A 25,398-nucleotide genomic window follows, 5' to 3' on the forward strand; every position below is an offset into this window, starting at 1 on the left:
GAGGAGCACAGGCACAGCTCTGCCTCTGTCACTGCCAGCTCGCGGTGATTGCGTGTCCTGGCAGGTATTGCTTTGATTTTTTTTCAGTCAAGCACAGCAAAGGGCCTTTACTTGAGTGTGTGTGTGTTTGTGTGTGTGAGTGTACGACTTGCAGCAGGCAGATTTTCTTCCACTGTGGATTTACTCTGCCCACGTTAGACGGCTCCCCCTTGTTTATGGGTTGAAGGCTGTATTTTGGAGACAAGAATTCCCTCTTAACATGTACCCCGACTTCCTACAGGGTGCCAAATGCCAGGCTGGGTGGTGCTCCCCCTTGGACCTGCACTCACCCACCCATCCCAGGGGGGTAGAGACACTTTTGGGGGCACGGAGGTGAATTGGCAGCAGCTCCCTAAATGCTGGAGGTGGGGGGAGCTCAGCAGCTCTTAGCTCCATCTGCCCTGAAATCAGAGCTGCATCTGCAAGGCCAGCGAGCTGCATTTATGGCACATCGTCACCACTAATATCAGACTACAAAATGGGCTCGTTTTATTTAAATTTCGAGTGCCTCCTCCATGAATCTGTGTTGAAAGGGGCGGGGGGGGAGTTGAGGAGAGGGGGAAGGTGGTGTCCCTAACCAAGTGAAATGCCTTTTGGAGGGGTGTCCCCCTCCACCCCCAATTCATGAATGTGATTTTGAAACAACAGCGAGGCCGGGCATGAAGTTTAAGTAATATTTGGTAGCATGAATTCTCAGGCAGCCCCCATTCATCCCCACACTGAGCAGGGCAGGGAGAGCGCAGCGAGCCGAGGGCTCTTCGCAGCCGCTCTGCTTGTGTCTAGCTAAAAAAAAAAAAAAATGAAAGAAAAAAAAAAGAAAAGAAAAAAAATGGCACAGCCTGAGTATCCTCCTTTTTTTTTTTTTTTTTTTTTATCCTTACAGTGGGAAAGTATCGTAGAGGAGTATGAAGATGAAATATTCTCACTTATCGCCCAAGAGGCAGACTATCTAGCTGACAAGCTGTGCAGTGAAAAATCAGGTACTGTGTCTGATGTAACATGTGCTCTCTCTACAGCCGTGTGGGGTTGGGTGTTTTTTTCAAACCCAGCGTAATGCTTTGCAGGAGAAGTGGGCTGCTGTTGAATAAGCAATGACACTGCATGGCTTAAAAAAAAACCAAAATAGAACCAAAACAAACAAACATCCCCTTTTCTTGAATGCTTTTAATTCTTTTAATTCTTTTGTGCATATTAATGCAGCATGATTTGAGCATCCCAGCTAACGTGGTGTGTTTTCCTCCTGGTGTTACATGACTTTTTGCTCCTTGTGTGTCTGCGCTGTCATTTCCAGGTCAGAAATGAAACTAACCCTTTTGCAACAAAATGCAGGCATTTGTTTCTCCCGTTTAATTGCTAATTGCAGCCACTAAGCTGAAATGGGAGCCATGAGAGGGCAGGTTTAGAAATGTGCTTCATTTTTAGGTGAACTCTTCGTTGCCATCAGACAGGAGCTGTCCGTAGAAGGGCTAGCCAGCCCACCACCATCACCCCCTGGGGAAAACGTATTTTCAAATCATTTCATGTTTTCTTTTTTGTGTAAAATATGTAATTCCACATAAGTAGGGCCTCTTTTCAGTCCTGAAGAAGTAAGACAGTGCTTTCAAAAATGAATTATAGCTTATTTAAAATCATCCTCCATTTGTCTGTTTCTTTCCCTCATTGTCAGTGTTTTGGGACATTTTTTAGCTTTATTTTCATTTCTAAATGTAAAAAGCACATAACTTGAGGCACTAAGTATTATAAGATTACAAATGAAGTTGGTTTATCTCTCCTTAGCGTGCTGCCTTCAGTGTTAGAATATGCATGAAAATATCAATCTCCAAATCAATGCTTGTAAATATTGGTTTGTGGGTTTGAGATTTAAAGGCTGTAAGCATTATTTAGGAAGTAAGAATCAAGGCCCATGAAAAGTACTAGAGGGTGGAAAAAAAGTTCATAGAAATAAGTTTGTATACTTTTAAACACCAGGGTATTTGTGATACTTATTGAAAACACATAGACTGGATCACAGAGAACTCCATCTGCAAAGACACAAAGTTCTCTCTATAATCTTCTTGGACAAATAAACTCCAAAAAATAAACTTTCTGGAAGAAATTTCATTTATTACAAATATTTCCTATTTGTTGTCTCTGCCATCATGGAGTTACTCTTGGTCGTGCCAGAACAGACACAGTGAGTAGCAAATTATTTTGAAAACAACATACTTCCTCCAAAATGGACGGCAGGATTTCTGGAGTGGGTTTTGCACAGAAAAACTTTCTGGGTGTTTCAGAAACAAAACCCAGAAGAGTTTGTGGGATAGGGTGGAAAAATCTTCCCTTTCCAGAGTGCTTTTTTCAGAGAAGAGGAGACTGGGATAAATCCCCTTTCCTTCTTGAGTCCTCTTATAGCAGCCTCTAAACCTTTTTGAGAGCAAATTGTAGTTTTGTGCATCTTCAGGAACACCATAAAAATATTTTCCAAAGGCACAGGCAAAATATTGACGTGAAAGTAACAAAGCCCATGCTGTTAAAAATCTCGTTTTTGTTTTTGTTTTTGGTTTTTTTTTTTTATGGATATGCTCAAAAGCTTTCTCCCCCATCCTTGAAACACATTTTGGGTTTTAAACCCGCACTGTGTTCTCACCCAGCCTTCTTACATCAGGAAAATAATTTCCTCCCTCCTGGCAGACAAGATTGCTGCACGTTAACCTCCTTCACACAAATATCCCCCTGCATATGTGCAGGGCTGCTCTTCCTGACTATAAATAGTGGTCCATAGAGGGGAAAATAGTTTATTTTTCTTCCTGGCAATTAGCACAGATAAACAAGCTTCCATTTAATAAGGAGTGCAAGTCCTTATCGTTGCAAATATAGGATGCTTGCAAAAGCAGCAGGAACACTACAGAGCGATGCTGAGCTACACTGATATAAAATAAGGGCAAGAAATTAATCTGCCATTCCCCATATCACCCCATTGCCCATTTTAAAAATGTCAGTACATTAAAGAGTAAAGACTAAAAAAAGCCACAGGGACTTCTTTAAAATCTAGTTCGCCCAATGTTTAAAATGGGATGAAAATAAATGTATTAAATTGCATTTAAAATAATGAAAACATGTTTTCATTAACTCTGCAGCAGGCAGGAGATGGCAGAGGAGCACAGTAGTACCTGACCGAGCAGGGAAGTGCCTGCTTGGGCTTTTCCAGGGAAAATAAGTTCAGGCACTGGTGGCACTGGAAATGGCGAGTCTTAGAAATTGTGTCAGGCTTCACGCCAGCCACACAGCACCAACATATAACTTACTAAAGCCTCCAACTCACAAAATACAATGACACTTATATTATTAGGTCTTATCTATCTTACAATGGCAATTTTCATTAATACGTATTATTAAAGCAATATTACACTTTTATCATCCTACTGTAAATTATTGGCTCCTTTTATTCAGAGCTCCATGTGTTCATTCAGAATGGCATTTCTAACTTTTTTTTTTTGTTGGGGGGTGGTGCAAATTGTCATATTAGGTGACAGAAATAGTACAGAAAACCTCTCCACAGGCCAGTTGTAGATTTTGATACTGTGGATTTCACCATAAAGCAGGAGAGAAAAAAAAGCAGCAAACCAAGTCAGCAATATATTAATTTCATTATTATGCTTTTAATTTTCTTTTAAAAGGCTGTGTACATGAACATGGCTTATTTCTTGTGGGTCATTGCAAACTTAATATTGATGTAATCAAATCCTTCTTCTACTGTTCCGTGGTAAAATAATAAGGGTTGCAGTTTTCTGCCAGCCTACAAACATGACATTAATGGGAGTCCCACATTATGGTAAGCAAACCCCTTCTCTACAAGTCCCGTTTAGTACTTTTCTTTAATTCTAATATCATAGCAGACTTTTTCTTTTTTTTTTTATGGCTACTGGAGGTGGATGGTTCTTGTTTGATTAAAAAGTGGGAAACTTCAATAAAGTCTTTTAGTGTGATCAAACCGTTTGATATTTACAAGCATAGATCCGTTCGCTGTCATGTATTCTTTGATCACACAAAAAGTCTCAGTGCTAGACAGGCAGGCAAAACCTGCTGAGACGCACCTTCAGATCCTCTACTATTTTTACAAGCTTAAAAAAACCCTAAAAGTTAATTTTCGAGGAGATTATCTTTTTTTTTTATGCCCCCCCACCTCCAAACAGAAGATGCGGTTGCCAGTCGGCCCAATGGAATAACACAGATTTTTCTTTTTTTTAATTGCCCTCTAATTTTCTTTGCTGATTGCAATCATTTTCTGTGTGCTCTTACTGGGGTTATATATATTTTTAGTTGTGATGGTTGAGGCTCAGTGCCATGCCAGCAGCATTTCATTCAGGGTTAAATGGAATTATGTGAAGGCCACTAAGGAGCCAGAAACCAGTTAAAGCTTGTGCTAATGTACAGAGCAGAGCCAGCTGATTTATAAGTGGAAAATAAATTAACACCATGTATTTTATGAGTGCTGAAAGCTACTGTTTAAGTAACAGCAGGACTTTTCCTACATAATTTTCTTTTTATGTGCTCACAGCCATAAAAATGTTCTGTTTAGTTAAAATCTTAGAGTCCCCATTTTATCTTAAATGTGACTTACCCCATGTGTTTCTTTATGTAGCTGTTTGGAAAGTTTGACTATAATTTAGGCACCCGATGTTGAGTTATACAAAAGTGAAACAAAACGCTCTTATTCAACTGCAAAGAAATCCAGAAGCCTTTTTCTGCACAATTATCGCTCAAACTATTGTGTTTTTGCAAACTGATACTTTCTAGGAGGCTCATTCCCAGTGAGAACTACTCTCCTGGAGAGTTTAACAAAGCTAGCAGCTACATCAATTAAAAGCAACTAAAATGTCTGTTATGCGTATGTGCAGAATATTAAGCTGCCATTAAGTCATTTACCGCTCACCTTAACACTCTCTGCAAGACTGTGGTTTAAAAAGGCAATATATGGGGTGAGAAGCTGTAGTTTAATGCTGCCACAGCACTCTGGAATGACATGTTTTCTCACATTTTTCTCCCTGTGCAACTAGGAAAAAGAACAGGAGAGTGAGAGATTAGCCTTTGCGTCCCTGCCTTGAAATAGGATCTGTGAGCGCGCATTTCTCCAAATGCTACAAGGGACTGGAGGATCTATATCGGTGGGGTTTATTAAAGAACTGGGCTGTAACACTCCTTGTTTTAAAATATTAAGTTTGATCTAAAAATACTATCAGATTTTAGCTGTAGCAATGAGCTTATACTGGGAAGACAAGGGAAATGAATTTGAAGACTAACGTGGGCCCCTCTGGAGAGAAAAACAGTATATTTTCTGTATTTATTAGAGTCATATTGTTCAGTATGCTAGGGTCTGTTCTCCAAGGCTGATCCGTGGCCAAAGCCACCCACAGGAGCACCAGCAAAAGCCCAAAGCCAGATGTGAAACCCACCTGGGCAGCGACAGGTTCACCACGAGAGCTTGGGTGCTTCCTAGGTGGTTTTCCAGCAATTGTTTAAAAGAACTCCATAAAGTGTGTTTATGTGATGTGATAATCATTAGAGAGCCCGACATGGTGGGATAATTTTTCAATCCAAATGAGCCAGTTTTCAAGGCTTTGCCAAGATGCCCTCTCACATGGGGATGCATGAGTCTTGTCCCTGTCCAGTAAGGGAAGTCAGACACTGAATTATTTAGCACATTTGAGGACAGGAATTCACAATAAATAGATTGCTTTACTCTTTTTTTAAACAATCCTTCTTTATGTAATTCAATAGAAAATATCCCAAAGAATCTGACTCACTGTCTTTGTGTCATGGTTATGCCTCATGCTGTCCCTCATTCCTGATTTATTGCCCAAAGTTGTTTAACACGCTTTAATTTTCACCTTCACACATTCACTGGTGAAAGTGCTTTGAGAAGAATACCTGTGTTTTTTATTTGAAAAATATTTGGTTAAAGAAATAGGTACTTTCAGCACAGCATTAGTCTTCAGGACATCAGTAAACCCCATGGAACTTTTCCTACCTTAGGTGCCTGAGCAGAGGCTGCTGCTCACAAATGTTGCAGAAGAGATCAGCTCCTCATTGCAGACTGAAGTAAGATCAGAACTCCAGTTTTTTCCTTGCCTAGTCAATTTTTGCTATTGTAATACCTCTGCTTGTTTCTACTTTGAATCTTTGAATGTGCCCACATCCCACAGGGGGTTTATTATTATTGTTATTATTAGTAGTATTTTAACTGTTTTTCTGTTTCTGGTGTTTTGATGTGAAATGTGCAGATAATAACATCCACTTTTGATGAGAATGTGAAGTTTAATGGGCAACTGTTTTTTCAACCTTATTTCTATGTTTAGGTTTTTATTTATCCCAAGGTTTCCATTTAGCTTGTGCTGATTTTCATAAAATCAGCATCTGATTGTCACAGAGTTGAGGTCTGTAAAAAGCGAAGCTCCTGCTGCAGCAGAAAAAGATAACTCAGAGAACTCCAAAAAGCCTATTATTTTTTTTCATGCATTTAACAGATTACTTTTTTCATCTGTATTTCCAGACCAGAAAGAGTTTAGAGTTCATAGCTAAGAGCTGCAAAGTTTCTATCCCTGTTAATGAGATGATGATAGCAAACTTTTGAAATTATTTGTCCTTTTAAAAGTGAAATAACTTAGTAGAGAGTGTGCAGTCCTTAAAACAAGCCTGTCCTTTAAAATTTCCATATCAAAGTCCTACTGATCCTGACATAAACGTTCACCAAACATGAGCACCACTAGTGTAATGACTTTTTTTAATTAAAGCTTTCTTGCTGAAGAAATGGCAAAAAACCATCAAAATATTCCTGACAGTGGTTATGCCTTTCATCGTTGGGGTGGTTTTTTATGTTCAAAATATTTATTAATCAGGATAAAACATTTGGTCATAAATCTCACTCAGAGATGAGACTCGGTTCAGGTTATTGCTGTGTGTCCAGAAGATAAAGTAGGAGAATATCTGCTTCAGGCTCCAATACTCTATAAAAACACTGTTTAAAAGGAAGTTAACTACTTAGCCATGGTTTTAAGGCAACAAGACTAGTTCATCCAAAGCAGTAGAATATTTATGGTAAAAGTAAGCTTTATAACAAAGAAAAAGTTCCAAACATACATAGGTCACCTCTATTATAGATTGAATTAACAACCAAGAATAAAAAATTATTAATTGTATAATGAAAAACAAAACCCCTCTCTGATTGAAAATCTCTTAATAAGTGTCACATAATTTTAAAGTTTATTTAGAGATTTTTACAATATTTCTAAAGTTAAATATTTCAACAATAACACAATCAACACATGTAAACTGCTGGAACTTCACAGAAACAATTAGAGCAATGCTGATTTAGAGCAGTTTAATGTCTTGTCCCCTAAATCTGTAACACAAAGATTTGTTTTCTGATTTAATGTTTTTTTAAAAAATGAAGTTTTTGCTTCAGGTGGAACATTCTCTGCCATATCCTACTGACAGACCAGTTTTGCAGAATGCTTTATGAAAGTTATAATTTGAGTATCATGGAACAGCTATACTCTATAAAATGGAAATAATGCCTTCAGTATTTAAGGTAGACTTTTTTCACACTTAATCCAATCAAACATTTTCTTTGATGTGCATGTAAACAGCAATTTTTAAAGAAACTTTCAAATATTTGAACTCTCTTTCTATTTCGTCCTGCTTCTGAACAGCCAGTTTAGGCTGAGGTGGGTCCTTTAGTGTGGATACTGAGCTCACCTCGCACACAAAACTCACAATCAGCTGGCTCTGTTTAAAGTCTGAAAGCAGGAAAATGTTTCTTATTGTGCATATATAATATATCAATATATATATCAAACAAATGGGAAAGGTTTGGATTCCTCTCCTGTTTCCATTCTGTTAAATCTGCTGATACTTTACACAAAATATGTTTAAAAAAACATGTTACCATGTCACATAAAGGGAAGACAGCTACTGGAGATTCTGTGCAGCTATTTTGGAGTCTAGCTAATTCTCACGTTATTCTAATTATATATTTCCCCCTCAAAATTTAAAAATATTTTACCTTTCTCCAGTATTCTCTTTTTATCATTCAACATGAAAAACCCATAAAAGTAACTAAGAAAATTGATTATCTAGGAGAACAGCATAGTGAAAGTGGCTGACCATTATAAAAAGATCAAAATAAATTAAATAAGGTGGCAACAGGGAGTAACTTTTGGGGATTTTTTTCCTTTGTGTTTTATAATAGAGGAAACTTTTGTGTTTTCTGTAACAGCAAATGCTAAATTATTTTGGGCAGATATGTTAGAATGTCTCTTTAAAAATTTAAGTGCTGTCTTGCACTTTGATATGCTCTCAAAATTGATCAGAGTCGTGCTATAAAAGAGTTATTGAGTAACCTGGCTTGGTTTTTTTGCTGAGCATCAAGTCCTCCAGTGCTGGGCTCAGTGCAGGCATTCAGCCACTGTGGCTGGTGTGGAGTGTGCTGAGAAAATGCTCCGAGATGGTAGCAGTGAGACATCCCTCCCTCAAAAGGAAAGCCTTTCTTTAAACTATGATTTGCACATTGACACTTTTGCAATCTGTCTTTGAATTTCACTCTGTAGAACTGCCACAGAATTTTGGTGTCTTGCTTTTTTGCATCTGTGTTAAGATATGGGGCAAATTCACCCCAGTATCATTCCAGTCTTATCCTGAAGTAACCTGGTGCAGCTGGGGTAGTGCTGTAGTGGACCACATCTGATACATACTCTCCCCAGCCCTGAGGTATTTATTTCTGGGATAAATACTCAGATTGTTTCACTATCACTTTATTGAAGCAGGTACTGACTGAGATGCAAACATAAAATTTGTGAGGATCTTCGTGAAGCCAAACTCATCTTGGGTTCAGTAAGAAGTGCTCAGCTAAAAAAATAAAAAAGAGAGATTCACTCTTTTTATCATCTGTGATTAGCAGATTAGGTAAAATGATATGATATATATGATATGACATGACATGAACTGCTTGGAGTCCCATCTATCCAGATATTTATGTAGCTGTCCTCAGCTGGTCCCCTTGGTTCCCTCCAAGAAATGAGCACCTTAAAACCTATATGGAAAAGCAAGGAAATGCATCCTGACTTCAGACCTTGTCTTTTCTCCCTTATTTATCTCACCCTACTCTGATGAGGTCAGAGATGTATCCAAAGGTGTGATCTTGGCTTTTGTCAGTGCAACAGAAGTGTAAAGGTCATTTCTAAGGAAGAAGGACCAGATCTTTGCCCAGAGCAAGTAGCTTTAGTCTGTTGACTTGGGATAGAGTTGTCACATTTGACCTGGGGAGACTTGGGTTCCCCAGTTCACGAGGACTGTTAATATATTTTTTTTTTAACATTAATTTCATTTTCATGCCAAATATACCAGGGAAAGAGCACAGATTTTATTTCAAATGTGACTTATGTTGAATGAGTGGAAATCACTAAGTTCATTTTACTGAGGAAAAAAATGGATTAAGCAAGACCCTAAATGGTCAAGATGGATGCTATATTTATTAAGATAAGCCCTAAAACAAGGTTATCCACTAACTAGTCATGGTTTTTTATTCATATTTGTCTTTGTGGTCTAACATTTGTGATAGCTTCATCAAAATACAGCTTTTAGAAAATGCATCTTGCTTGTCATTGTTTCACTGACATAAAGAACAAGCATGTTAGAATTTTATGAGCAAAATATTAACTCATATGGTGTCCCTAATACATATGAAGTTTACCAGAAATAAGGGGAGCCAGATTTGTGTTAAATGAAATACTATTAGTGGGTCTTACAGCAGGAGCAGTGAGGAATACCTTGTAATTATGGTGTACACATCCAAGTGCAGCATACTTTGTTCTGGGGCTTAAGTAGGTAATTAGCATTTTGGTTATGGAGTTGTGAGTGATCTTAAATTGTGTTAGTCTCTGAAAATTGTCCTTGCTTTTAGTGCTGGGTTGGATACAGTCACTTCTGGAGCAAGTCTCTTGGAATTCCCCACAGGGCAGGAACACCTCTGCCACTGGTGGGATGGAGGTGCCAATGGGAGACCAGCCAGAGGTGGGGAAGGGCATGAGGAGAGAAAAGCTCTTGGGATGCTACTGGGGGCACAGAGTGGATGCAAACCCAGCACTTACACCTTCTATTGTCTACTGAGCACAGGGATTTCTGAGACTGGATGAGAACAAGGAAAGCCTTTAGTGAGGGAGGAGTGTGAAAGGTTAGGAAACAACAGCAAAGTGGAGTTGCTACACTCGGCATGTTCCCCACCGCCGTGCCTGTGCCGGAGCAGCGCTGCAGCAGTGTCGATCGCTGCACGAGCCTTGATTAACAGCAGAACTGTGCTTAATGCAACACAGGTTAATGCAGAGGCTTTCTTCAGGAGCTCCTCAACCAGGCTGCGTGAGAAAGAGTGGGAGAAAAGGAGAGACCAATTCACAAAGCTCATTTAAACTGAGCGAGAAGCTTTGGAAAACAAGAATGTCTTCGTGCCTTTAACCATATTTACAGACCTGGCTGGTTTAATGGCATTCAGCAATAAATTCCATCGCCTTCGGGAGCAATTGATAAAGGTTCTGGTAACCGCCTGCTCCAATCTACTTTGGGGAATGTTAATAAACCAGTACCCAAGGACTCCTAGGTGTATGCCGTGGAATAGAGGGAGCTAAATGTCAGCTAATTAAGCAGAGCTGAGACCATGAAAGATCTTGTGAGTTAAAAGTTAAATATTAATATCGGTTTCAAACTTTATGAAAAGCTGGCTTAGTGGCAGGGAAGCAGAAGGGATATATATCCAGCATGTTCGTGACATTTTCTATTTCTAGTTAACCTCGCAGCCACATTGAAAACTAGCTGAAGTTTTCTTAAAGCAAATTCTAGAAGAGCAGCCAATAAGGAATTACAACAACCCTTGAGGTGACACAGACATTAATGAAGGAAGAAAGAAAAAGATTTCAATATGGCAGTGATTCTTAAATGGTAGGGGAAAAAAAAGAAAAAAAAATCTTCCTTGTCATATTAAATGTGACATGAGCAAAAGGTGAGAGCTCAGAAAGCCTTGGTGCTTGGCAGGGTTGTATTTATCTGGCTGCACATATTGATCAATTCTGCAAATTCCTGAGGCCAGGGCCAAGCTCCAGCCAGCACCAGCCTTACAAAAGCACAGGAGCAGTGCCTGGCTGCCAGGGTTTTCAGGGCCAAACACCAAATACAAGATCAGCACCAGCCATTTGCTGGGACTGAGGGTTGGGATGTCATTTTCAGCATGACACTGGTGCTCGTGCAGAGCGGGAAGGTGAAGGCTGAGCACTGTGCAAAATGTGTCACACATCTCATCTTGCCCACTTGAGCTGATCTGTTTTGTGTTGGAGTTTTGTTATGAGTGTTGTCCATTAGGAGCTGTGTTGGAGGGGTGGCTCTCAGCCCTGGTCAGGATTGTGCTCAGCCTTGCACAAGCAGCAGAGTTAATTCACCCAGTGCTCATCACACACCAGCCGATGCAGGATCGCTGCTCCTTCGTTATCTCAGGTTGAGAATGGGCAGGCATTAAAACCTTTGCCTTGCCACAACCAGGTCTTAACCACATGGCCATCTCTTCTGGCCTCCACAGGGATGATAAATTACTAGAAAGTATTATTTGAGGACAAAAAAAACATTGATTAAAAGCCTGTTTACTGATACCAAAGGAGATGGAGCCTTGTCTCAACATCTTTCCACATGTAACCTATATCATGATGACTAAATAGTCACATTTTCACTGCATTTACCTGAGATAGGGGTTTTATGAGCTGTGTTCAGCTGTGTTGGCCAGAAGCAGGACAGTGTGGTTGTACACCCAGCCCACTGCTCTGCCCATTGCAGCAGACAAAATGAATTGCAAAATATGGCCCATTTCATCCAGCTAGATACTCCTGACTCTTCCAGAAGAAGAATAAGTGTAATTCCTAATCCTAAATCCATCATCAAATTGATGATTGATGGGTGCAAAGAGAGCACCCCAGCACTTTGATGGGCCTCTGGGTGCCTTGGGCCATCATGGCTAAAGGCAGGAAGGAGTTGGAGGTGTGCCTCCAGTGCTCCTGTGTGGCTTTGCTTGTCAATATACTTCATGTGTATTGATATCCTTCCCTCCAAATTCCCCCATTCCCAGTGAATTTCAGAATATAAAACTGATCTAAGTTTGGGAGGTTTTGTGGTTTCAGATATTTTCCTTCCTTCCTCCCTTCCTTCCTCCCTTCCTCCCTCCCTCCCTCCTGTGGTGCTGCCTTTCCTAAAGGAGCTTCCCATGCATAATTAAACTCCAACCCTCACCTGGTACTGTAGCACTCACCTACCTGGAATGGGCTTTGACTCTGTGTTTCCCAGAGCCTTCCTGGCCATGTCATACCCACTTGGAAGCAGAGGGATTTGTGGTCACCTGGTGATAATGATGCCTAAATCCCGGGGATTGTGGGAATATGTGAGGTTGGTTTTCTCAGGGTAATTTTGCTTTGACTTTCAAAGACTTAACTTTACATGACTTAACTTTACAAGATCATAAAAGGAATTTCAAGATGCTTGGTGTTTTCTGAGGCTGAGTCATGTTTCATATGGCCTTTGTGTTCCTCCTCAGGGTAGCCTGAACATGCCAGAGGACCTTATCAGGGGGAGCAGCTATCTTTCAAACTTGAAACTAGGGTGGTGCTGAGCACAGCCAGGACACTTCAAGGCAGCACATGGAAGGATGACAGCCAAGGTCATTCTGGGCTGAGCCAACTTGTGTTGGGGACACTTGAGGGCAGTGAGAATGTTTGGAAAGACATGAGCTAGGGCAGGTTGTGGTTGTGAGGCTTTCTGGTGTGATAGCATAGCATAGTGCACAGAGAATTTCCTGGTTTTGTACGGCTTCATCTTCCCAAAATGTGTGACCCTCACATTTTCACGATGTTTATTCTCCCCCTGTACAGTCAATCCTTAAGTTCTCAGGAAAGCCTCCTGCCTGCTGTGTCCCAGATTCAAAAGAGGGATGAATGTCTGTCTATCTGCCGGCAGCCCTTTCCCACACAGAACCTCTAAGGAATAAGAAAGTGAGATACCTAGAAAAGAATAGTTATCTTCTCTCCATTATAAGAAGATTCTTTTTAGGTTAGGACTACTTCTTCTCAGTGGGGATTTTGTCACCCTTGTTAATTCTGCATTATGGAGAGTTTAAAAACTACTGTAGGAGAGCCTTGGAGCACCCACATATGGAATAAGAGAGAGCTTCTCTCTCCTTAGTGGACACCAGATGGGATGCAGTGTAGGCACGAGCAGTCACTCTCCTCTGACCGACTTTGCAAAGACATTATCATGGGAGATGTTCCTCCATCCTCCTGTCCAATCCGCTCATTTGATTCCACCTATTTTCCTTCTCCAAATAGTAAGGATGGAGCTCATGTTTCTTATTATATATTGGTACAAAACTTAATGTCATGGGCTGTCTAATTTCAGGGAGCTCCTGAAATAATACAGTGATGGAAATAACAAAGATTATCCCAACCTCTGGCTGTTTCTCTTTGGGAAGGGTCTTCCATCTCTCCTGAAAAGCCTCTAAACACCCCCGGATATGTCTAGGAAAGCCCTGCCCTCATGAAACTGAATGAGCAGCTCCTTGATTCATTTGAAGATGATGATAAAAAGACAAAACACAAATAGCTGAGGTCAGCTATCTGATTTTTCACCTTTCTGTGCAGATGAAAGCACAGATTCTTAACCTTTGAGCCCTTCAAACAATTTCTTAATGTGCTTCAGCAATGCCAACAAGACTTAAGCTGCCACAGTTCAAGGCAAGATTGCTTGAAAGCCTCTTTTATACTTCACAGCTTTGGGTTTTAGTTCTATGTGACAACAGTTTTTAATAAAATATTAGTTTACTTTCACTGGTAGCTGATTTTTCATGGCTGCATTCAGGAAGACAGGTGGTTCCACTTCCTTACCAGGGGTCTCAGCAGGAAGTTGGTGTCTGCATGGAAAATGCTGCACCTGCCCTGTGGAGATCAAGCCCTTGTCTTGATTGTGTGAGGAATTAGGAAAGATGACTTCTAAGCACGTGAAACACACAGGGAGAATTATCACAGAATTATAGAATGGATTGGGTTAGAGGAGATCTTAAAGATCATCCAGTTCCTGCTCTCTGCCATGGGCAGGGACACATTCCTCTGGACCTGGTTGTTCAGAGCCACATCCAAGCTGGGTTGTTGTCCAGACACTTCCAGTTGCCACAAGCTGTAAGGAAGGAGTGATTGTATGACCTGTCCTTCTGGTCATTATTTACAGGGTGACTCAAGGAAGAAAAGAAGTAGCTGAAGTTGTGGCATCTTAGATATAGCCAGAGCTTTGCATACAGAATGTGGGCTGGAGCCACCAGGGGTGTTCTGAGATTCTCCTCAAATCCCCTCCATGACTTGCCATTTACAGCAATGCTTTCAGGTTTTAGACTGTGTATAAGCCACAGGTTTGTGTGGGAGCTCCTGTTTGGATAATGTTTATGAGAACATCTCCAGAAGGTATCAGAACACCCTTCAGGTAGTGTGTACTCTCTTCCAGTTACACAGACACTGGGAGGAGTTCAGGCATGCATTGTGACATAGCACTTGCCTAAAAGTGTTAAGTGCTTCATTCTCTTCTTGATGAGACTTATTTAATACCAGGAAAATTGCAGGGATTTGACTGAACTTACTCTTGATGTTCCCAAAGGAGAAATGAGCCCAACATCTTGATGTGATTACAGGACAGAGTTTTTCTCATTGACTAATTGTCCAGATAATATTTCTGACTACAACTGTTTCTTCCACAAGAGTGTTACTCCTTGCTGTGCTTTAAATTTTGCTTCCATAAATCTGCATAGCAGAAATGAATGAACTTCAGTGGGACACAGAGAGTTCATTTAAAACACATCTCAAAAAATCTAAGCTTTTCTATTTCAAAAGACTTTTTCATTGTTCTCTACTACCTGAAAACAGTTCTAAGATACTTCAGACAGAATATAGAAGCTGTCTTAGACTTTTTAAGAATGAGTGATTATTGGAAAAGCTGGGTTGTATAGAAACACATAAAGAGCTGAGATCTCCATTTAAAAATTCATTAACATATCAAGGAAAACTCATGTAATATTTTGAGGTTTTCTTGCACAAGCTAAGAACATATCAGCAGAATTTTTTCACTGCGTGGACATTGTCCATATCAACAGGAACATCTTCCTGTTTGTCTGCAAGTTTCCAGATCTAGGAATAGTCTTTTCATCACCAGGTAGCATCTCTAGCTTTTGTTCAGGGTCACATCTTGGGTCATGAATGAATTATACCTAGAATACACAGATTATATTTTTTCTTTTTGTTGTGTTTTCCATCTTCTTCTTCCTACAGAGGGGAAAGATCTGAAAAAAAAAAACTAGTTTTGTGAAGGAAAACACAAATCACTGCTGCAGGATATCATGGCTCCAAGCTTGTTAATGGTGGGTTTTTTAAGAATTACCTTTTAGATGAAACTTTAATAAAAACAACTGAATAAACTAGTAAAGTTGTTCAAAACTGAGAACAAAGGTTTTCTCACCCTCAAAGGTGAGAAAAGTTATTTACAAAATCAAACAGAAACCAATATCCCTGAATGAAATGAAATAAAAGCTAAGTTTAAACCAACTTAGAGGGAGAGAAGAGGAAAAACTCAGTTTATTGGAAAAGGTATGGCCAAAATGCAAACTCAAAGAGGTGTATCAGGGGTCTGTTTCACAACAGCCTGTGATGGAGCTGGTGGTGAATGTGCAGACCTGAGTGATGCCTTGGCAGTGTTTTGTGCTGTCTCAACAAGCTTCAACGTTCAGACCTTGCCCCAAAGGTGACATGCTCCAAAATGGTGAGACATCTAGAGAGACTCCAGCTGTCCCCAAAAAAGCCTGAAAGATATGGTTGAATTTTTGGGAAGCCTACTTTTGGCCCCTTCCCTCTGTGGGAGAAAGCTGAGCACAGACGTCTGTGTAAAAACTTCTTGCTGTCCATGCCTAACCATCCCCACGCTGTTTTATATGTTGGAAATTCATTTAGGAGGCATCCCAAGTATGGTCCAGAAAAGGATGGTTTTACGGTGACACATTTTCCCAGCACACCTCCCAAGAGCCTCAAGGGGCAGGTCCAGGCATCCCCAGAACTGCACCCTCCACAATGGGAGGATCTTTAGCACTGGGGATTAGAGCTCCTTCTTTCTCAAGGCTTGTACCAATATTTCTGAGGAGATAAGGAAGCCCTGAGTCCTGACAGGAAGAGCAGGTGGGAGATGAGAGGAGAGCCAGCTCTGGAGGGAGCCAGGAGCTTTGTGGGGACATAGGTGACAATTCACTTCTCCCTTGGGGTCCATCTTTTTTGTCACATGCAGCCCATCCTCCACCTTTGAGGCTGGGAAGGCTTTCACCCTCCTCTTCACTCAAAGACTGCCATGCTAGAACTGATGGTGCCACCTGAAGAACAGCACATTTTCCTGTAAAATTTTCCCAATTTTCCAAGTACCATGGGTTGCTTTACAGCCCCCACCTGGCCTGCTGGGTCCCCCACTCTGGAGGGGCCTCTCCTCTCCTCTCCTCTCCTCTCCTCTCCTCTCCTCTCCTCTCCCCTCCTCTCCCCTCCTCTCCTCTCCTCTCCTCTCCTCTCCTCTCCTCTCCTCTCCTCTCCTCTCCTCTCCTCTCCTCTCCTCTCCTCTCCTCTCCTCTCCTCTCCTCTCCTCTCCTCTCCTCTCCTCTCCTCTCCTCTCCTCTCCTCTCCTCTCCTCTCCTCTCCTCTCCTCTCCTCTCCTCTCCTCTCCTCTCCTCTCCTCTCCTCTCCTCTCCTCTCCTCTCCTCTCCTCTCCTCTCCTCTCCTCTCCTCTCCTCTCCTCTCCTCTCCTCTCCTCTCCTCTCCTCTCCTCTCCTCTCCTCTCCTCTCCTCTCCTCTCCTCTCCTCTCCTCTCCTCTCCTCTCCTCTCCTCTCCTCTCCTCTCCTCTCCTCTCCTCTCCTCTCCTCTCCATTTCCTGGAGTCTTTGATGTGATGGCTGCAAGAAACCCCCTGTCAGTCACACACTCCGTGTGTGCACTGCAGCTCCAGAGGTCTCGTACTTATTCATTCTTGCCACAGCTCCAAGTCTTCATTTTCTTGCCCTGGGAAATGCACTTAATTATTTATTTGTAGTGGGCCCAGCCCTGTAATACTTGGGTGCACACTACAAAGCGGCGTGCAAAGAGCCATTGCTGGCTGCCAGGGCCCGTCAGGCCCCGCTCACCCCAGGCCCCCACAGGATAACCATCCCCATCGACTGCACATTAAGACACACGTTCAGAAAAAAGAAAGGTGAGGTCCTCCGTGCTTGTAGCACTGCTGAAAGTAGTGGAGCTGACATGCCCAGAAAAGTTAGTGCCTTCAGCAGAGATATCCCCTGGGGCTGGGGCAGGAGAATGAGGCTGCCTTTGTTGTGGGCTCTGATGTCCTCAGCAACCTCACGGGCACCACCACCAGCTGGTGGGCACCACAGTGTCCTGGTGCTGGGGGTAGAAGATGCTACTGGGCACTGGGACAGGATAAAAGTTAGTTAAAACTGGTGCTTTTGGAATGTCATTGAATGCCATTGTCCTTTTAGCTGCAGGAGTTCATCTTGGCAAGACTGAAACTTCAGTTTCCCTCTTTTCCCTCCTCCTCCTTCTCCTCTGCAGACTTTTGTTAAATACAGTATGCACCATACATACCAGCCTTTTAGATCCACCAGATTTCTCCCTCATTGCTATATAAAAATACCTGCCTAAAGATTTACATCCAGGCAAGGTTTTTCCTCTCCTTTGCCTTCTTTCTGGAATTGAATCCACTTCCAGAAGAACCAGAGGATGCTGCTCCTTTTGTCAGCTTCTGCGTCCATTTTTTAAAAATGTTTTCCAGCAGTTGCAGCTTCAAGATCACAACTGGTCCATGGTCAATGTTTTGGCACATTTCTTACATTTCACCTGAATACAGCTGAATTAAGGGCCAGATTCTGTGCAGGGGTAAATCTCTGCAGCCTTGTCCCTGCTCTGGGCCAGTGCTCTGGCTGGTGTCTGCCTTTGCCAACATCTGCAAAAATGTCCCCTCCTCTGACCATGAGAGTTTGTCAGATGACTTCTCTCATGACACGCTCCTGGTGGCATCACCATGAAGTCAGGTCCTGTCAGGAGCAGGTCAGATCTGCACTCCAGCTGGTTGGGACTCACAGAAGAGGATTGGAAACACCAGAAATGGTCAGGGACTGAGTCACACCTAAGGGAAGCCTGTATTCGAGCTGTGATTTGGAGTGAGACAAAAAGCACAGGTTGCCCCAGGTGTACCACATGTTTGGGTAGGTGTCCCTCACTCTGGAGCTGCTCTCTGTTGGTTTACCTTGGAAGATGGATGGAATTGTATGTCTGCATGAAAAGCCCTCAGTACTGGCAAAGAATCACACCCTCAAACATTGAAATATTCATGCAAAAACTTCGTGTCAAGGGAAGTGGCACAAGGTCTCTCTCTCCCCACACCAAGGCCAGGACTGGATTGCCATTGCCATGATCCCAGTGGTGGGAGCAGCCAGCTGGCCCCTCACACATTCACCCACCCAAAGGATTCCTGCAGGAATCACAAGAGACGTCTACTTTTTATCCTAACCTGGATAGTGATATTTTGTGTATTCTTAAAGCAGAGGAAAAGCTGTTCCTTTCTTCTACCCGCCTGCAGCTCCCTTGCCAGGGCATGTGTGTTTTGCAGCTCTCTGCTCAAGTAGCAGTGCAAGATATCAGCAGTGCTGGACCACAGTGAGCTTTGCTCTGCCATGAAGTGGAGCTGGGTTCAAGCAGCAGGATTTGTAAATTCTTTGCTGGGATCTAAAAACCAGTTGGATGGCGCTGGAATTATGGCATGGGTCTGGGAGTCCAGAAAGATCTTTGCACTGCCTGGCTCTGACACTAACTTCTCACATGGCCTCAGGCATGTCACTTTGCTGATTCCTACCTTGATCTCCCCATCTGGCAAGTGGAGATAATTCCGTCCTGCCCCGTATGGCTGTTGGGAAGATAAGTTCATCATCATTTTCCGAGGTACTGCGATGCTACGGGAGATGGATAATGAGACAGACAGAAAGATAGCCAGATAAATCAATCTCTTCTCATTCAAGGGAAAGCAGGCACTGCAGGTGCAGCATTTGAGATTAATCATCAGAAAAATTAGTTCCCTCAGTATCTTTTCTGGAGGAAGAAACAGCCGTAGGGCCCAGTCCTGAGGAGAGTTATGCACATGAGTAACCTTAACTTGAATTCAAAGGCAGTGCACAAGTAAAACTACTCATGTGAGCGAGTGCGTGCTCCACTTGCAATTTCTGGAAATGCCTAAATAAATGATGTGTCCCAACTGACACATGTCCCTAAGTCACTGGCATGCTTTTAAATATTTCCCTCAGACATTTATTTCTGCCCTTTATTAGCTGGTTTCTTTATTAGCAGCTGGCTTCCTGAGAAGCAGCGGGTTACAGCTTTCTCTGCAATACAGTGAAACAAAAATAACCACAAATATGCTGCTCACGGGCCCTACACATGTTGTGATTTTATATATGCTATTAACTGTGTTATTAATTCAAACTAACCTGTTATTCTTTGAATAGCATATATCTTTATCCTATTTGAAACCCTGTAAAATATATCTATTTTTTTTTGGTTCTGGTTTGTCGTATCAGAAAAGAAGAACTCTAAAGGCAGCGAAGTGTTATCTGAACTTCTCTACCACTATGTGCTATAGGAATTACTTATTTTCACTCCAGACCAGAACATGAAGCCCTTTAACAGACAAGTCTGGAGTCAGAAACTGAATATATTCAGTTGCCATAGCTGCCATATGGTGCCAACATTGAATGAAATAAAATAAGAGTCCAGAAGGATTGGGAATCAATACTGGGGCAGCCTGCACAACAACACTCACTGTGGGAAACAAAGCCCAGCCCCGACAGAAGATGGCAAAAAACCCAACCCAATTGGCCAAAATTTTTCTGTAGAGGCAGAGGCAAAGCGTCCCTGCAGGGGAAGGCGAAGCAGCGAGGAACTGAACCCAAGTGGATGTAAACAAACAGGACAGGACTGTAAGGCACCAAATGTGGGCTCAGGCGTGGCAGAAGATACTGAAAACCTTCTGGGTTTCTGTGTGTGCAGTGAAAAGGGTGTCTGGGAATGTGGTGTTTTACAGATGTGAGGACAAAAGACTTTGGTTGGCAATAGTAGATGATGGGGGGAAAAATAGTGGGGGGAGGAAATGAAAGGAAGGAAAAACACGAGGAAAAAAAGAGAGGAGAAAAAAAAAGGAGAGAAAAAGAAAGGAGAGAAAAATGTCACCCACTCCTAACTCTGAAATCTCTTATGGTTCAGCATTCACAAAGAGTTACAAGATGCTCGCTAGGCTGAGCACATTTCAGAGCATCCTCATATCAATATTTCTTCCACTTTTAGTTAACAGAGCCCTCCCATTCTAATTAAAATAGCTTCATGAGGACTGAGAGTTGATTCCAGAAACTCAAGCTATCAACATTGGCAGGTTTATATATATAGAATAAAAAAAATTAAGCTACCAGGAAACCAGCACCCAGGAGTGTCAATATTATCAGGAAAATTAGAAGGGCTTTGAAATTTCTCCCAAGTGTCTTGAGGAACTTTGAGCCACATCTGCTTCTTGCAGAAAGCAGGTCTGAGGGAGTAAAAGGCTGCAGAGATTTACCCCTGCACAGAATCTGGCCCTCATTTCAGCTGCATTCAGGTGAAATGTATGAAATGTGCCAAAACATTGACTATGGACCAGTTGTGATCTTGAAGCTGCAACTGCTGGAAAACATTTTTAAAAAATGGATGCAGAAGCTGACAAAAGGAGCAGCATCCTCTGGTCCTTCTGGAAGTGGATTCAATTCCAGAGAGAAGGCAAAGAACAGGAAAAACCCTGCCTGGGTGTAAATCTTTAGGCAGGTATTTTTATATAGCAATGAGGGAGAAATCTGGTAGATCTAAAAGGCTGGCATGCACGGTGCATATTGTATTTAACAAAAGTCTGCAGAGGAGAAGGAGGAGGAGGAGGAGGGAAAAGAGGAGGAGGAGGAGGAATACTGTACAGCCACCAGCACGAGGAGAAGCAGGGGGACTCCTGCAAGAAACCATAATTAAGATGCAAGAGACTCCTGCTCCTCTCAAAATGAAGAGCAGAGAGAGCAAGTAGCGGCCAATGTGGCTTCATAAGGGACTGTGCAAAGATCTGAGGCTTTAATTTTTTTTAATTAAAAAAAGGGGGAAAAAAAAGAAAAAAGCTGTAGTCAAAATTAGAAAGCAAGAGGGGGCAGAAGAAGGAATCAAACAACATACTCAAATTCAGTTAGGGATTATAGGGGAAATAATAAGGATAAGGGAGGGAAGAATTTAAAGCTAACCAAAGAACTTTAAAAGTGTTAAAATGTATATCAAACCAAAAAGGCATTCTAGAGAAACAGCAAGCCGATTTATTAATTAGAAGGGGATTAAATTAAGGGTGTATCAAAGAAATTGCTGGACTGATGAACTTTTGAAAAAAAATATTCTTAACAAGAATAAAATTAATTGACACAATTTTTGCAGGAAGGTCTGAAAACTTAGTAAAATAAATCAGCACGCAAAGGTAAAAACAGTGGGAAAACATATAGCAAATTACCTGCTCAATTTTCTCCTGCTTTTTGGTCGTGGGCTGTCTGGCAGGGTATTACAGCTTTCTGAGATGCCAGTTATTAGATAGCCTTGCATGATGTTTTATGAAAATTATTTGTGAGGTGCATGTTGATGCCAAGTTGTTCACTGTGAGCATTTGCTCCTCCAACCCGAGGCCAGGTGGGTTCATCTGGGTGGATGGAGAGGTCAGAGTCTGTGTTTGTCTTCCCTGAGCCAGGGGGTAGAAGCCTCCCCATCAGGAACCAGCTTCCCATCAGCCAGCCTTCTCCAGCATCACATCACCACTTTTTTTCCCCCCAAATATTCTTAATTATTACTTAAAACTGGCTTTTCTGAAGCAATCCTGCAACAGCCTGTTTACCCAAATATCTACAGGATCTGCAATGGAATTTCTTTAGGACAAGCAGAATGAAAAAGGCAATTCAGTCTGGTTCTACAAAATGTGGTCATATATATAAACTGCCTAACCTGTATTTCTTCACCACTAAAGGATTTAACAAATTTCCTAAAGCGCTGCCATTTTATTTGCTTTTCTTAATGAAAAGCTGAAGAGCCATAGGAAAATGATGAGAAAATATTATGATGCCAGAAGAAAGATGGTCCTGTTTTTCTAGAAAAGATAATAGATCTACTGTACTGATTCAAGTAAAGGAAAAGACATTATAAAACAAACATCAGTTTGAGCTTGTCTGTGTAGGGAATTTGGCCAAAATAAGCCACTCTGTCACCACCCACCACCCTGCATCCCTGTAAAAAATTTTTAAAAAGAGACTAAGAAATAGCTAGTCTGGAGCACCTCCCTATGTGGTCAATATCACCAAATAATGAGGCTTTGTTTCCAAATAATCAGCATCCTTTCTGAGTGGAGTTTTTCAGAAATAAATGCTTTTTTACTTTAGATCAGATTACCTAAATAATGTATTTTGGATGTTGGGAATTATTTTATTTCACTGTTGATATTCCAGATATTTTTCTCCAGGTGTATAAATTCTTGCAGCCAGATCTGCAGATGCTGGGATTCAAAGTACATCTTTCCATTGACTTTGATGGGATTGGGAACTTAGAGGTTAACAGAGAAAAGAAACAGAATAGACTTACATAAAGCAAATTTTGACCACCAAACACTGAGTTCCTTTTTATAGAAATAGAAAATTTGTGAATTCAGGTCTGATGCTCAAAATATGTGGGATTATTCATGTGAGCACAGTTCAGGAGTGCTCAGTTGGGTCCTTGGATTTTAATAAAACAGTCGCTGCTGTCACCCAGCGTCTCACTCCCAACATTAATTCAGATTGACGTGGCTTTGAACGTCTCTCAGCAGACAGAGGAGGGGAAGGGCCACGAGCTGATCTGGGGCAGCCTCTGCTGGCACCTCAACAGGGCAGAACCCTAATGCAGGCCCTGACCACACAGGTGAGGATGTGTGGATGCATCTGGCAGCCTGTGATGGGTTTGCTCCACCCATGGCTGCATCCTTTGCCCCATGTCACCCCATGTCCCTCTGCAGCATCCTGCTGCACATCATGTATGGATGGTGCTGTCCCCATTACCAAACTCATGTGTTCCAGCAGGTGCTTCATCCCATACCTGAGCATGTTTGCTCCTAAAGGTTACAAGCACATGCTGAAAAGATTCTCTGAATGGGGAGCTTGCTTACCAACTCTTTCACTGATCTAAAAGAAGGGATGAGTGTTTTGTGGATGTAATATGCAAACTGAACTAACCTGGGTGGATTGGAAAATCCCAAATATGAAAGCAAAAATAATGTAAAGGAATCTGAAAAGGCAGGGAAAATGAGTGGAGAATAAAATGAGATTCAACACAGAAAATAGGAGTTACGACTTTTGTGGAAAAATAATCGAAACCCCAGCTATTCAATCAGCGATAAAAACCCGAGAAGCCGTAATGCTGTGAGAGATCTCGAGATGATAGTGTGGAGTAAATTAGACATGAGTTTGCCTTGAGATATGGCAGCAAAAAAAGACCAATTTGATTTGGGGCTGAAGACATCACAGCACAAGGAGGTAATAGTCCGTCTGCATATGGCTCTGGCGCGGTAGCGCCTGCAGTATTTAATTATGGGCACCATATTACCTGAAAGATAGTGACAGATTGAAAATTATTCAGAGGAGAGCAATAAAAATAGTTCAGAGGCTGGCAGGATTGAGTTATGAAATGGCAGAATAATACAGACGCAGCGCTCACACTAAAAGGTGCTTATCCCCACAAGCTGGGGTGTGTGATGGCAAAGCTGAGTCTGTCTTTCACCATTTCTCCCTTGTTTCAGCACCGAATTGGGTGTGTTTGTGGCCCTCAGCATCAGCATCTGGTGAAGGAGTAGGCATGCAGCAAAGTGGCTGCAGCAATTCGTGGCTGCCAGACCCATTTGAGGTGTGTATGGAAAGACAGGAACAGAAGAGCGAGGAAAGAAGAAAAAATCAAATATTTGAGCTGAGGTTATGTCCCTTTCTCCTCTGATGCCCCAGTTTTGGGGTGCTAAAATCAATAAATTCCCCAGGGGAGGGAGGTTGAAACCCAGGTCATGGCATGGTGGACACCTTTTGAGTACAGCACCTGCTCTACCTCCAGCCCAGGGAAGAAGAGACAAGGGCTGGGCACAGCCAAACCTTTCCCTGTGTGTGTGATCAGCCTGTGAGCTACCATGGAGAGATGGGTGGAAGCTCCTGGGTAACAGCAAGTCAAAGAAAAAGATGGAAATGAGAATGGGAATGGGAGAGGCACGATGCAAACAGCAGAATAGAGGGGTGCTCAGAGAAGAAAGGCTGAGGGTAGAGGGAAGGGAAAAGAGAACCTTTGCAGTTCTAGTACCAACACATATGAAAATCTGGAAAGTGGTGTTCTTGTGCCTGTTTGAATTTTCCTGGATTTTTCTTCTTAATTTTCTTTATTTTCCCCCCCAGTGGTATATGCAAGTGTATTTGCCAAGGTGGGAGAAAGAGGGGAAAGGCTGCTTCACAGAAGGTGGAGAACAGGAAGAGGAGCCAGGCCAAGGAGCCCAGGTAAATGGAAGAGTCTTTGGGAGCTGATACAAAGGTTTGCAGAGAGTAAGAGGAGCCTATTTTAACTATCTTTCTATAGGATAAAGACTTTGTTGGGCAGAAATACTAAGTAAGAAAGGGTCGTGATAAGAGCTCTTTGTTACAGTGAGAGAACATCTTACAGAAATTTTGCAAGTATTGGCAACATCAGGGACCAATAAGACAAAGTGATGGGGTTCAGTTCTGAACAGGGATTTTCTGCTATTGGGGCAAACAGGAATGTTTCTTTCTAAAACCTTTCTAATATCCTAAATCATCATTTGATGAAACTTGTCAACAGAAATGGTGAAACACACAATTTAAAGGTAGGAGAAGTGGGCAAATATCCTGTAAACAGACACAAGCTCCCCTGTGTTGGTGAGGGACCTGACAGTGTTGAGGGCCCTGAGGTGCCCTGGCTGTGAGGTGGTAACACCTCACTTAAACTCAGCTCCCCTACTTCCAGTAGCACCTGTGGGTGTTTGTTTCAGTTCTTGCAGATCTATGTTCTTTTTTACTGTGCAAGAGAAGTGTTTGGTTTCATACCCAGGATACAGTCGGGGTCTGTTTGGCACACAGAGCTTGGCAAAGCAGCTTTTTCCATCACATACAGTTTTATTCCATGTCTGAAA

At 42.0% G+C, this 25,398-nt stretch overlaps 1 non-coding gene across 1 annotated transcript; it reads left to right on the forward strand.

The window, feature by feature from the left end:
- Window positions 1-24,736, forward strand: LOC110468549 (uncharacterized). The gene is made up of 3 exons (XR_013339465.1): window positions 1-64; window positions 923-1,019; window positions 24,650-24,736. It is a non-coding gene; the product is annotated as an uncharacterized LOC110468549 (transcript).
- The last annotated feature ends 662 nt before the right edge of the window (window positions 24,737-25,398 follow it).

This window comes from Lonchura striata, chromosome 1 (genome assembly GCF_046129695.1).
Source record: "Lonchura striata isolate bLonStr1 chromosome 1, bLonStr1.mat, whole genome shotgun sequence".
NCBI classification, from domain to species: domain Eukaryota; kingdom Metazoa; phylum Chordata; class Aves; order Passeriformes; family Estrildidae; genus Lonchura; species Lonchura striata.